At 53.3% G+C, this 14754-nt stretch overlaps 1 protein-coding gene across 2 annotated transcripts in view; it reads left to right on the top strand.

The window, feature by feature from the left end:
* The window catches only part of LOC146871367 (transmembrane protein 98), a 1189076-nt gene that overhangs the window by 784084 nt on the left and 390238 nt on the right, over window positions 1–14754 (top strand). The window lies entirely within an intron of this gene.

Below are 14754 nucleotides of genomic sequence, written 5' to 3'. Positions count from 1 at the left end.
GCGCCGTTTATGTGCTAGACTCTAGTGCTTGCGTTGTGCACTCTATCATACAACAGTGGAGGCAGCATTATAGAACATTCTTTTCAAGTTATACTTATACTTTCTATTAACCCTTTCAATCTACCACAAAGCATAGCCATTTTATTATTTTCCTTAAATAGGGCTCTACAGAGCTGCAGGTATTTGGAGCAAGCTGGTAAATTACATTAAGGCTCTCGGTCCTGTGTCGTTCCCAAGCAGGCATCTTACAACCAGGGAAGTCTGTTGTCCAGAAGCTGCATTAAAAGGGCAGGCCCCAGTCCCAATATTGGAAGGAGATCTGCTATTGACATGAGGTTAAAACTTGGGTCACTGAGATTGGAGTGTATTGGGGCAGTGGTTAATTGGGCTACTGCCAGCAACCAGCTTCACATCCAAGCCCTGCTAAGAATATAGGCTGCGGGTTATTTACTTTCTTCTAGATCTGTCATTGGAGAGAGGGGAGAAAGTGTGAACAGCAGTGCTTAATTTGTAAAAAATAAATAAGAAAAGATGGGCAAATATTTTCTTTGGAGGTACATTGCCCACTTCTGCCACTAGTGTGGCTGTTACTTCATAGGAACCGTTCGGGAGGACCGGGAGCAGCAACATAGGATGAACGTGGGATTCTTTTCCTGAGACAAATGAACAGGAGTTTCCCCTCCCCTCCCCCCATGTGGCAAGTAGTTGTTACAACTAGGGCTTGACGTTTGGAAGCCATTTAGGAAGCGGAGTGTGGCCTTTGCCACACCCGCACAGTGGTACTTTCTTGCCACCTGTTGGTAAGAATGGAGCCCCCAGTTTAGACTTAGGTCCTGATGAATGCCCTGGACCCACTCGGGCCTACATGGCAGAAACATGTTGACCATTCACAAGACGGTTAAGGAACACTAAACACCCCACTCACCGTCCTATGTTTTTAGTATCATATAGTTATTAGCCACATTAAAATTGACTTTCTGGTAACTATAATGATTTTTAACTTCACTTTCCATTTCACGGGCCCCCACTCCTTAGTTTAGAAGTGCATCCCTGTCTCCAGGTGTATGCCCGCCCTCTATCAAACAAAGGTTTTAGAGGGCGAGGACTGGCCGATGATGAAGCATGACACCAGGTGGTGTGTGAGACCAGTCCGTTACTTTTTGTGAGATGTCCCCACTCACAATGGTTTTATAACTGTAGTAGGGTCACACCTCACTAGGAGCAGCTTTCTGTGGTAAACACTTCATAGGAACCTCCATATATTGTGATATTGCGACTGAAACTGTTCTTTGGGCGTGACTGACTTCAGGGAACTTTATAATCCGCCATAAAACCATTTCACCTAGTATATATATGGTGTAACATATGAATATGAATGGTTAATGCTTTGTTTCTGGCATTAACAGCTACAGTTTGTAGTTCTGCCATAAGGTGGTACTGGTGGAATAACAGAACCATATCAACCAGTAATGTTCACCTGTAATGTTGATACTCGGGACCCACGAGTCACAAATTGCCGACAGTTATCATCTCAAATTAAGTACAGGCGAACACAAGCTTTAGCTTTGCTGAAATGTTCTCTGGGTGCTGTTTCTTAAATGGGGACCAGAGACTGGTTTGCTTGGTTGTTCAAGAGAACTATGATGCAGGGGTGCCTAAACCATGGTTGATGTACCAAGGACAGGAAATTCAACTGTTGATGAGCCTTGCTTTGATGGTGTGATTGTTTTCTCTTCATTTATTTACCCTATTTAATTGACCTAATAATATTCATGATTCAGGTGATTGTACTAACAGAAACCACCTGCCTGTAGGAATGTGATACATGTGTTTCCCTTTATTCAGGCAAAATGCACAGATTAACACCTGCACCATACTTCTCTGTTGCCATTTTCAGTTATTGAAAAGTATTCACAAAGTCACAATGTTGTAGCCTTTAAAACATGTACATTACATTCATATGTCATAGTCTTTCTCTTAAATACATTAATATATCCTGATCAATTATATATATTTAGCACAGTAATAATATTGAATGTATGCAAAAATATGCGTAGCCTCAGTGCCTGGGTTATTGATTAGACGAGGGCTCTCCAACGAATATTGCGGGAGCTACGGATAGCTCACAAGCACCCTAGAAGTAGGTGTCCGAGGTAAAGCCAAACCCAGTACCCCATTCAGAGGACCTGTACTTATTACAGAAGGCAGCACTGCTCACCTCTAGGCTTTTAAAGTGGCGGCCATCCAATGGCAGGGTCTCATAATAATATTCAAACACACACTGTGTGAGGCTGCAGAGTCTGCCCCATGGCCATGTGTCTGCACTCTCAGTCACGCCAAGTCAAAAGGAGACAAGGAGGTTGGCCATGTTGTACCCGCTGCTCCATCAGTCACACTGTGTGTAGGAACATGAACAATGGGCAAGTAAAGAAGAGAGGCAGCAGTACCTAGAGCCCTGGCCAGCGTGGACTCACAGAAGTGTGGGCTGCAAGAGCCGGAGTACGGGCTGCAAGACCTGGAGTGTGGGACTGCGAGAGCTGGAGTGTGGGACTGTGAGAGCCGGTGTGTGTGCTGCGAGAGCTGGAGTGTGGGCTGCAGGAGTCGGAGTGTGGGCTGCAGGAGCCAGAGTGTGAGACTGCAAGAGCCGTAGTGTGTGCCTGCAAGAGCAGGAGTGTAAGAGCCAGAGTGTGGGCTGCAGGAGCCGGAGTGTGGGCTGCAGGAGCCGCAGTGTGTGCTGTAGGAGCCGGAGTGTGAGCTGCAGGTGCTGGAGTGTGAGACTGCAAAAGCAGGAGTGTGAGACTGCAGGAGCCGAAGTGTGGGCTGCAAAAACCAGAGTGTGGGCTGCAAAAACCGAAGTGTGGTACTGCAAGAGCCGGAGTGTGTGCTGCATGAGCCGGAGTGTGTGCTGCAGGTGCCGGAGTGTGAGACTGCAAAAGAAGGAGTGTGAGACTGCAGGAGCCGGAGTGTGGGACTGCAGGAGCTGGAGTGTGGGATGCAGGAGCCGGAGTGTTGGCACCAGAAGCCGGAGTATGGGCTGCAAGAGCTGGAGTGTGGGAGTGCAAGAGCGGGAGTGTGGAGCTACGAGAGCTGGAGTGTGGGACTGCGAGAGCTGGAGTGTGGGACTGTGAGAGCCGGAGTGTGGGACTGCGAGAGCCGGAGTTTGGGCTGCAGGAGCTGGAGTGTGGGCTGCAGGAGCCGGAGTGTGGGCTGCAGGAGCCGGAGTGTGGGCTGCAGGAGCCAAAGTATGAGGCTGCAAGAGCCGGAGTGAGGGGCTGCAGGATCGGGAGTGGGGGACTGCAAGAGCCATAGTGTGGGCTGCAAGAGCCGGAGAGTGGTCTGCAAAAACCGGAGTGTGGGACTGCAAGAGCCAGAGTGTGTGCTGCATGAGCCAGAGTGTGTGCTGCAGGTGCCGGAGTATGTGCTTCAGTTGCCGGAGTGTGAGACTGCAAGAGCCGTAGTGTGTGACTGCAAGAGCAGGTGTGCAAGAGCCGGAGTGTGGGCTGCAGGAGCTGGAGTGTGCGCTGCAGGAGCCGGAGTGTGGGACTTCAGGAGCCAGAGTGTGGGCTGCAGGAGCCGGAGTGTGGGCTGCAGGAGCCGGAGTGTGGGCTGCAGGAGCCGGAGTGTGGGCTGCAAGAGCCGGAGTGTGGGTTGCAAAAATCGGAGTGTGGGCTGCAAAAACCGGAGTGTGAGACTGCAAGAGCCGGAGTGTGTGCTGCATGAGCCGGAGTGTGTGCTGCAGGTGCCGGAGTGTGAGACTGCAAAAGCAGGAGTGTGAGACTACAAGCGATGCAGGAGCCGGAGTGTGTGACTGCAGGAGCCGGTGTGTGGGCTGCAGGAGCCGAGTGTGAGCTGCAGGAGCCAGAGTGTGGGCTGCAAGAACCTGAGTGTGGGACTGGGAGAGCCGGAGTGTGGGACTGCGAGAGCCGGAGTGTGTGACTGCGAGAGCCAGAGTGTGGGCTGCAGGAGCCGGAGTGTGGGGCTGCCGGAGTGTGTGCTGCATGAGCCGGAGTGCGTGCTGCAGGTGCCGGATTGTGTGACTGCAAGAGCAGGAGTGCAAGAGCCGGAGTATGTGCTGCAGGAACCGTAGTGTGGGCTGCAAGAGCCGGAGTGTGGGCTGCAAAAACCGGAGTGTGGGCTGCAAGAACCTGAGTGTGGGACTGCGAGAGCCGGAGTGTGGGACTGCGAGAGCCGGAGTGTGTGACTGCGAGAGCCAGAGTGTGGGCTGCAGGAGCCGGAGTGTGGGCTGCAGGAGCTGGAGTGCGGGGCTGCAGGAGCCGGAGTGCGTGGTGCAGGAGCAGGAGTGCGGGACTGCAAGAGCTGGAGTGTGTGCTGCATGAGCCGGAGTGTGTGCTGCAGGTGCCGGAGTGTGTGCTGCAGGTGCTGGAGTGTGAGACTGCAAGAGCTGGAGTGTGTGACTGCAAGAGCAGGAGTGCAAGAGCCGGAGTGTGGGCTGCAGGAGCTGGAGTGTGTGCTGCAGGAGCCGGAGTGTGGGATTGCGAGAGCCGGAGTGTGGGACTGCGAGAGCGGGAGTGTGGTACTGCGAGAGCCGGAGTGTGGGACTGCGAGAGCCGGAGTGTGGGCTGCAGGAGCCAGAGTGTGGGGCTACAAGAGCCAGATTGTGGGACTGCAGGAGCCGGAGTGTGTGCTGCATGAGCCGGAGTGTGTGCTGCAGGTGCCGGAGTGTGTGACTGCAAGAGCAGGAGTGCAAGAGCTGGAGTATGTGCTGCAGGAACCGTAGTGTGGGCTGCAAAAGCCGGAGTGTGGGCTGCAAAAACCGGAGTGTGGGCTGCAAGAACCGGAGTGTGGGATGGCAAGAGCCGGAGTGTGTGCTGCATGTGCCGGAGTGTGAGACTGCAAAAGCAGGAGTGTGAGACTGCAAGAGCAGGAGTGTGGGCTGCAGGAGCCGGAGCGTGTGCTGCAGGAGCTGGATCTGCAGGAACTGGAGTGTGTGACTGCAGGAGCCGGAGTGTGGGCTGCAGGAGCCGAAGTGTGAGCTGCAGCAGCCAGAGTGTGGGCTACAAGAGCCGGAGTGTGGGACTGCAAGAGCTGGAGTGTGGGACTGCGAGAGCCGGAGTGTGGGACTGCGAGAGCCGGAGTGTGGGCTGCAGCAGCCAGAGTGTGGGACTGCGAGAGCCAGAGTGTGGGCTGCAGGAGCCAGAGTGTGGGGCTGCAGGAGCCGGAGTGCAGGGCTGCAGGAGCCAGAGTGCGGGGCTGCAGGAGCAGGAGTGCAGGACTGCAAGAGCCATAGTGTGGGCTGCAAGAGTCGGAGTGTGGGCTGCAAAAACCGGAGTGTGGGACTGCAAGCGCTGGAGTGTGTACTGCATGAGCCGGAGTGTGTGTTGCAGGTGCCGGAGTGTGTGCTGCAGGTGCCGGAGTGTGAGACTACAAGTGCCGGAGTGTGTGACTACAAGAGCAGGAGTGCAAGAGCCGGAGTGTGGGCTGCAGGAGACGGAGTGTGTGCTGCAGGAGCCGGAGTGTGGGACTGCGAGAGCCAGAGTGTGGAACTGTGAGAGCCGAAGTGTGGTACTGTGAGAGCCGGAGTGTGGGACTGCAAGAGCCGGAGTGTGGGCTACAGGAGCCGGAGTGTGTGCTGCAGGAGCCAGAGTGTGGGTCTGCGGGAGTGTGGGACTGCAAGAGCCGGACTGTGGTACTGCGAAAGCTGGAGTGTGGGACTGCGAGAGCCGGAGTGTGGGCTGCAGGAGCCAGAGTGTGGGCTGCAGGAGCCAGAGTGTGGGGCTGCAGGAGCGGGAGTGTGGGGCTGCAAAAACCGGAATGTGGGGCTGCAAAAACCGGATTGTGGGGCTGCAAAAACCGGAGTGTGGGCTGCAAAAACCAGAGTGTGTGCTGCATGAGCCGGAGTGTGTGCTGCAGGTGCCGGAGTGTGTGCTGCAGGTGCCGGAGTGTGAGACTGCAAGAGCTGGAATGTGTGACTACAAGAGCAGGAGTGTAAGAGCCGGAGTGTGTGACTGCAGGAGCCAGAGTGTGGGCTGCAGGAGCTGGAGTGTGAGCTGCAGGAGCCAGAGTGTGGGCTGCAGGAACTGGAGTGTGGGACTGCGAGAGCTGGAGTGTGGGACTGCGAGAGCTGGAGTGTGGGCTGTAGGAGCCGGAGTGCGGGGCTGCAGGAGCAGGATTGTGGGCTGCAAAACCGGAGTGTGGGACTGCAAGAGCTGGAGTGTGTGCTGCATGAGGCAGAGTGTGTGCTGCAGGTGCCGGAGTGTGTGCTGCAGGTGCCGGAGTGTGAGACTACAAGAGCTGGAGTGTGTGACTACAAGAGCAGGAGTGCAAGAGCCGGAGTGTGGGCTGCAGGAGACGGAGTGTGTGCTGCAGGAGCCGGAGTGTGGGACTGCGAGAGCCAGAGTGTGGAACTGTGAGAGCCGAAGTGTGGTACTGTGAGAGCCGGAGTGTGGGACTGCAAGAGCCGGAGTGTGGGCTACAGGAGCCGGAGTGTGTGCTGCAGGAGCCAGAGTGTGGGTCTGCAGGAGTGTGGGACTGCAAGAGCCGGACTGTGGTACTGCGAGAGCTGGAGTGTGGGACTGCGGGAGCCAGAGTGTGGGCTGCAGGAGCCAGAGTGTGGGGCTGCAGGAGCGGGAGTGTGGGGCTGCAAAAACCGGAGTGTGGGGCTGCAAAAACACACTCCTGCAGCCCCGCACTCCGGCTCCTGCAGCCCACACTCCAGCTCTCGCAGTCCCACACTCCAGCTCTCGCAGTCCCACACTCCAGTTCCTGCAGCCCACACTCTGGCTCTTGCAGCCCACACTCCTGCTCCTGCAGCCCCGCACTCCGGCTCCTGCAGCCCACACTCCAGCTCTCGCAGTCCCACACTCCAGCTCTCGCAGTCCCACACTCCAGTTCCTGCAGCCCACACTCTGGCTCCTGCAGTCACACACTCCGGCTCTTACACTCCTGCTCTTGTAGTCACACATTCCAGCTCTTGCAGTCTCACACTCCGGCACCTGCAGCACACACTCCGGCACCTGCAGCACACACTCCGGCTCATGCAGCACACACTCTGGTTTTTGCAGCCCACACTCCGGTTTTTGCAGCCCCACAATCCGGTTTTTGCAGCCCCACACTCCGGTTTTTGCAGCCCCACACTCCCGCTCCTGCAGCCCCACACTCTGGCTCCTGCAGCCCACACTCTGGCTCCCGCAGTCCCACACTCCAGCTCTCGCAGTACCACAGTCTGGCTCTTGCAGTCCCACACTCCTGCAGACCCACACTCTGGCTCCTGCAGCACACACTCCGGCTCCTGTAGCCCACACTCCGGCTCTTGCAGTCCCACACTCCGGCTCTCACAGTACCACACTTTGGCTCTCACAGTTCCACACTCTGGCTCTCGCAGTCCCACACTCCGGCTCCTGCAGCACACACTCCGTCTCCTGCAGCCCACACTCCGGCTCTTGCACTCCTGCTCTTGTAGTCACACACTCCGGCTCTTGTAGTCTCACACTCCGGCACCTGCAGCACACACTCCAGCACCTGCAGCACACACTCTGCCTCATGCAGCACACACTCCAGCTCTTGCAGTCCCACACTCCGGTTTTTGCAGCCCACAATCCTTCTCCTGCAGCCCCGCACTCCGGCTCCTACAGCCCACACTCCAGCTCTCGCAGTCCCACACTCCAGCTCTCGCAGTCCCACACTCCAGTTCCTGCAGCCCACACTCTGGCTCCTGCAGCTCACACTCCAGCTCCTGCAGCCCACACTCTGGCTCCTGCAGTCACACACTCCGGCTCTTACACTCCTGCTCTTGTAGTCACACATTCCAGCTCTTGCAGTCTCACACTCCGGCACCTGCAGCACACACTCCGGGACCTGCACCACACACTCCGGCTCATGCAGCACACACTCTGGTTTTTGCAGCCCACACTCCGGTTTTTGCAGCCCCACAATCCGGTTTTTGCAGCCCCACACTCCGGTTTTTGCAGCCCCACACTCCTGCTCCTGCAGCCCCACACTCTGGCTCCTGCAGCCCACACTCTGGCTCCTGCAGCCCACACTCCGGCTCTCGCAGTACCACAGTCCGGCTCTTGCAGTCCCACACTCCCGCAGACCCACACTCTGGCTCCTGCAGCACACACTCCGGCTCCTGTAGCCCACACTCCGGCTCTTGCAGTCCCACACTCCGGCTCTCACAGTACCACACTTCGGCTCTCACAGTTCCACACTCTGGCTCTCGCAGTCCCACACTCCGGCTCCTGCAGCACACACTCCGTCTCCTGCAGCCCACACTCCGGCTCTTGCACTCCTGCTCTTGTAGTCACACACTCCGGCACTTGTAGTCTCACACTCCGGCACCTGCAGCACACACTCCGGCACCTGCAACACACACTCCGGCTCATGCAGTACACACTCCAGCTCTTGCAGTCCCACACTCCGGTTTTTGCAGCCCACACTCCGACTCTTGCAGCCCACACTATGGCTCTTGCAGTCCTGCACTCCTGCTCCTGCAGCCCCGCACTCTGGCTCCTGCAGCCCTGCACTCCGGCTCCTGCAGCCCCACACTCTGGCTCCTGCAGCCCACACTCCGGCTCTCGCAGTCCCACACTCTGGCTGCTGCAGCCCACACTCCGGCTCTCGCAGTCCCACACTCCGGCTCTCGCAGTCCCACACTCCAGCTCTTGCAGTCCCACACCCGGCTCTTGTAGCCCACACTCTGGCTGCTGCAGCTCACACTTCGGCTCCTGCAGCCCACACTCCGGCTCCTGCAGTCACACACTCCAGTTCCTGCAGATCCAGCTCCTGCAGCACACGCTCCGGCTCCTGCAGCCCACACTCCTGCTCTTGCAGTCTCACACTCCTGCTTTTGCAGTCTCACACTCCGGCACATGCAGCACACACTCCGGCTCTTGCCATCCCACACTCCGGTTCTTGCAGCCCACACTCCGGTTTTTGCAGCCCACACTCCGGCTTTTGCAGCCCACACTACGGTTCCTGCAGCACATACTCCGGCTCTTGCACTCCTGCTCTTGCAGTCACACACTCCGGCACCTGCAGCACACACTCCGGCTCATGCAGCACACACTCCGGCTCCTGCAGTCCCACAATCTGGCTCTTGTAGCCCCACACTCTGGCTCCTGCAGCCCACACTCCGGCTCTCGCAGTCCCACACTCCGGCTCTCGCAGCCCACACTCCGGCTCTTGCACTCCTGCTCTTGTAGTCACACACTCCGGCACTTGTAGTCTCACACTCCGGCACCTGCAGCACACACTCCGGCACCTGCAACACACACTCCGGCTCCTGCAGCCCACACTCTGGCTCTTGCACTCCTGCTCTTGTAGTCACACACTCTGGCTCCTGCAGCACACAAACTGGCACCTGCAGCACACACTCTGCCTCATGCAGCACACACTCCAGCTCTTGCAGTCCCACACTCCGGTTTTTGCAGCCCACACTCCTGCTCCTGCAGCCCCGCACTCCGGCTCCTACAGCCCACACTCCAGCTCTCGCAGTCCCACACTCCAGCTCTCGCAGTCCCACACTCCAGTTCCTGCAGCCCACACTCTGGCTCCTGCAGCTCACACTCCGGCTCCTGCAGCCCACACTCTGGCTCCTGCAGTCACACACTCCGGCTCTTACACTCCTGCTCTTGTAGTCACACATTCCAGCTCTTGCAGTCTCACACTCCGGCACCTGCAGCACACACTCCGGCACCTGCAGCACACACTCCGGCTCATGCAGCACACACTCTGGTTTTTGCAGCCCACACTCCGGTTTTTGCAGCCCCACAATCCAGTTTTTGCAGCCCCACACTCCGGTTTTTGCAGCCCCACACTCCCGCTCCTGCAGCCCCACACTCTGTCTCCTGCAGCCCACACTCTGGCTCCCGCAGTCCCACACTCCAGCTCTCGCAGTACCACAGTCCGGCTCTTGCAGTCCCACACTCCTGCAGACCCACACTCTGGCTCCTGCAGCACACACTCCGGCTCCTGTAGCCCACACTCCGGCTCTTGCAGTCCCACACTCCGGCTCTCACAGTACCACACTTCGGCTCTCACAGTTCCACACTCTGGCTCTCGCAGTCCCACACTCCGGCTCCTGCAGCACACACTCCGTCTCCTGCAGCCCACACTCCGGCTCATACAGCACACACTCTGGTTTTTGCAGCCCACACTCCGGTTTTTGCAGCCCCACAATCCGGTTTTTGCAGCCCCACACTCCGGTTTTTGCAGCCCCACACTCCCGCTCCTGCAGCCCCACACTCTGGCTCCTGCAGCCCACACTCTGGCTCCCGCAGTCCCACACTCCAGCTCTCGCAGTACCACAGTCCGGCTCTTGCAGTCCCACACTCCTGCAGACCCACACTCTGGCTCCTGCAGCACACACTCCGGCTCCTGTAGCCCACACTCCGGCTCTTGCAGTCCCACACTCCGGCTCTCACAGTACCACACTTCGGCTCTCACAGTTCCACACTCTGGCTCTCGCAGTCCCACACTCCGGCTCCTGCAGCACACACTCCGTCTCCTGCAGCCCACACTCCGGCTCTTGCACTCCTGCTCTTGTAGTCACACACTCCGGCTCTTGTAGTCTCACACTCCGGCACCTGCAGCACACACTCCGGCACCTGCAGCACACACTCTGCCTCATGCAGCACACACTCCAGCTCTTGCAGTCCCACACTCCGGTTTTTGCAGCCCACAATCCTGCTGACCAAACGAATGTGGAATACTATTAATCCTACTAACTCAACTAACACTCCCTACAAACAGCAAGAAGGCAGAGCTGTCATTAATGACAGTGTTCCCAGCACTGTGCGGGACAAAAATTCCAAAAAGACCAAACCAGTGATAGATTCACGAAACCGTAGGCACAACATCAATAAAATCCCACCGCGTAACACTCCAAAGGATCTGGCGGCATTAACCAACAAGTTCGACATTTTGGACTCTTATATGCGTGAAACATTATCTGATCTCGCAAAAAGAGTGGGTACCATGGAAGCTACACTTTCAAGTCACCTGGAAATTTGCCAGTTGGTTACTGTAAGACCTAAAGTACCTTACTACGGGGCCCCTGTATTGGAAGGACAAGAAAACAACTTACCTGTAAAGGCAATTTCTATTCCTAGCATCAGCACGATTTTAACAAGACAAAATCACATACTTACTAATACTGATGCAGGCACTAAATTAATGGTTCTATCTGTAGACCTTACACAGGGGTCTTTAATCCAGGTGTCAAACCTACCAAATACTGGAACTCCTCTTTGTCCTGACGTTGCCCCCAGGTCAGGCAAGCAGCAGAAATATCATTCAGGAATTTACAATGGTCCTGTTTCAAACGTCCCAGCACTCGACTACAATCTAACTGTGGAATCTAAGACAGTTCTGGACCTCCCTCCGGCTGTGTCCCCATATACTGTGATCCTGGCTAACATTCCGCGACTACGTCCCGGGGCCATAGAACATTGGGATACATTAAGGAATAAATCACTGTTCTGGCTGGGCTCTAAAACTGGCCCTACAGATAAACTTTTTCATAATTTCAAAATGGCCAGAAGAGTTAGCTGGTTATGGAAGGGCAAGAAGTCTATGCCAGGGGACTGTGTGATACTAACTTTTAAGTCAATAGACTTGGTTCACCACATCTTGTCAAGGGCGGGCTCGCCTTCTATTTCTTTGCATGATATCAATGTGGTCCCGTTGGGCTTCTTTTATCAACCTTCTAATACCATATACTCACATCCACAAGATAGGGAATTCCCTTTGAGGCATACATTTTATAATGTTTCAGTGCAGAATCGTTATGACCTTTTCTCTCATCTGGACCAGGTGGATTGACGCCCTAAGAACAGAGAGGGGCCGAACCTGCTGAACAGTGTTGTTACCATAGACACGAGACCAATTGTACAGGGACTAAATGTTTTGGGTCCTACAAATGATATGGTAAATCCATCTACAATTACAGAGATGGTCACACAGGAGAATGTCAGGGAAGCTATTCCCCCGGCCCTAACTAGCACAGCCCTTGAAACAGTAGATAAAAATTCAAGCACCGTAGTTAACCCTGTTTTTAGCTTGGATAATGGATTTAATAGTGTCCCCTAATGTGGGCCTTGTCACTGCAGTAGAACCAAGCACAAGTGTGGCAAAGGAGAAATTCATAGATCATACTTGTAATATATTGTTTTGGAATATTGCAGGTCTGAAGTCCAACATTGTGAATCCACAGTGGACAGAGTTTGTATTCAGGTTTGACATACTATGTCTCTAGGAAACATGGTCTGAAGATGCGATCCATCTTAATGGGTTCAAGACATTTCACTCGCCCGCAGTTGCATCAACATATGGGAGAGCAATGGGTGGACTCTCCACCCACATAGCTTATCACACAAACCTGCTGAATTTAGTAATATTGGTTACTGATTGCCACTTTCAAATAATAGGGGCCGACTTGGATAGATCTACTAGTATACTGATTGTGAATTTTTATAATAATGCTCCGCGTAAAGATCAGGCTGAAATGTTGAGGGTTATATCCCTACATGTTATCAAGATCCAGGAGGCTTCCCGTAAAGATCTTTTAATAATTTGGGGTGGAGATTTTAATATCAGTCTCTGTCAGCATTGGGATACTGGAGTATGTGGCCTCGGATATAATTGTGAGACGAGCCTCCCTCATTTTAACCACTCTGGTCCAGGGGAGACTCTAAATGATATCATGCTCACTGGTGATTTGGGCTTTGCAAACATGTTATGTAGTTCTCCGGCCCCATTCAGTCCAACCTTCAATAGACGCGGACTCTATTCCATTATTGATTTTATTTTAATTTCAGCAAGACATGCCTCTAGATTTATACATTTCCAAATTTATGATATTGCGCTTAGCGATCATTTCCCACAAAGCATTGGAGTTAAGTTGAATCACAAACCAGTCAAAGGGAAGGACTTCTCCACCTATTGTGTAAGTGATGTTACTTTGTCAAGACAAAATGGCTATATGTTGAGCTGGAAAAAAACAGACCCAGACTCTCTTATGAATATGGTTATATCTAATTGTAGCGAATCTATTAATAAATGCACAGGGGATGGCCATACATCATCTGAAATAGTGGAGGGGTTTGCTGTCCTATCCAAATTTATAGGTAACTTTCTACATGTAAATTCTAATACGAAATCCACTCAAAAGAAGGGGTGGTTTGATCACAGTTGTACTAAAGCCCACTCCAATCTCAAATCTGCCCTTCATAGTAAGTCTCCAAACAATGATAGAATAAAAGAAGCGAGAAGGGCATATCGAAACGCCTTGAAAGCAAGGAAAAATAAGCTTAGGGAGGAGGCATGGAATAATCTCCGAACTGCATCTGAACTGAAAGACTATTCAGCGTTTTGGAAAGCGGTTAATGCCCCGTTCTTAGCCGACGCAGGGAGGGCAAGTATAGAAATAGCAGTGACTGGAAAGGAATGGGTGGACCATTATTCTAAACTATATTCTATCCCTTCCCCCGAATCAAGTATTAGCAACTTGGAGGGCGATAGGATAGAATTTCAGATTGTCAACTCTCATTCACAGCTTCAACTGAACATGAAAGAGATTGAGGAGTCGATTAGATCGAGTAAGAGTGGCAAAGCTCCAGGGCCAGATGGCATCCCTGTGGATCTTTTTAAATACAACATAGCCTTCTGGGTACCCATTTTAACCCACGTCATAAATGCCTGCATATCGACCGGTCTTATTGCTACCTGGAGCGAATCGATTCTGGTCCCGATTTTTAAAAAGGGGGACAGGCACAATCCTGCATGCTATCGCCCCATTTCGCTCTTAGACTCCACGGTCAAAATAATAGGAAGAGTAATTTTATCCAGAATACAGACTTGGGCAGATGAGCATTCCATCATCAGTAATATTCAATATGGCTTTCGAAAGGGCCTGGGTACGATAGACCAGTGCCTAAATTTAGAATTAATTACCACCAAATATACCAAGGCTAAAAGGGGTGCTCTTTATCTAGCCTTTGTGGATTTATCCGCGGCTTTTGACTGCATTATCCACAATAAACTATGGTCGATCTTAGAGAAGTTAGGACTAGAATTACCCTTAATTTCCTTAATGCGTGAATTTTATATTGAGGCGAGAGCCATGGTGCGTTTTGGTACAGGGGGTGAGTGCACTGACCGTATTATTGTAAGTAGAGGAGTAAGGCAAGGCTGTGTCCTGGCACCCCTCCTTTTTATTCTGTATATTAACAATTTAGATCTGACTTTACAAAAGGAGTGCCAGGACCTGCCGGGGGCAGGAAATAGCCCTCTCCCCGTGCTAATGTATGCTGATGATGCGGTGCTTATGGCCCGCACCCCAAAGAGTCTCCAGATGGTTTTAAACAGCTTTGTTAATTTTATGTCTAATTTGGGACTTACAGACCATTCATCTAAAACATTTATATTAAAATGTGGTCAGGGGAGCAATAGGAGCCGGACTTTCTTCCTTGAGGAGAATAGTTTAACCTGTGCGAATACTTTTTCATATTTGGGGGTTCTTTTCGATCGCACTGGTTTATGGACAAAGGCTGTGAATTCACGAAGAATGTTGTTTCATAAGGCCCTGACAGCTCTGAGCAATTTTAGTAAAAAATTAGGCAGACATCCCCCCACTGAATTACTCCACATTTACAAAGCTAAATGTGTATCAATTGCGACCTATGGAGTGGGTATCTGGGGCTATGTAGACGTGACTTCTATACAAAAGTCTGAAAATAGATTTCTTAGACATCTGCTTGCTCTTCCAGCAAGCATTTCTACGTTTAATTGTCACAT

Source organism: Triturus cristatus, chromosome 1_1, assembly GCF_964204655.1.
Source record: "Triturus cristatus chromosome 1_1, aTriCri1.1, whole genome shotgun sequence".
In the NCBI taxonomy this organism is placed as follows: domain Eukaryota; kingdom Metazoa; phylum Chordata; class Amphibia; order Caudata; family Salamandridae; genus Triturus; species Triturus cristatus.
The sequence above is the reverse complement of the archived record's forward strand: the minus strand, read 5'-3'. Positions and strand labels throughout refer to the sequence as shown.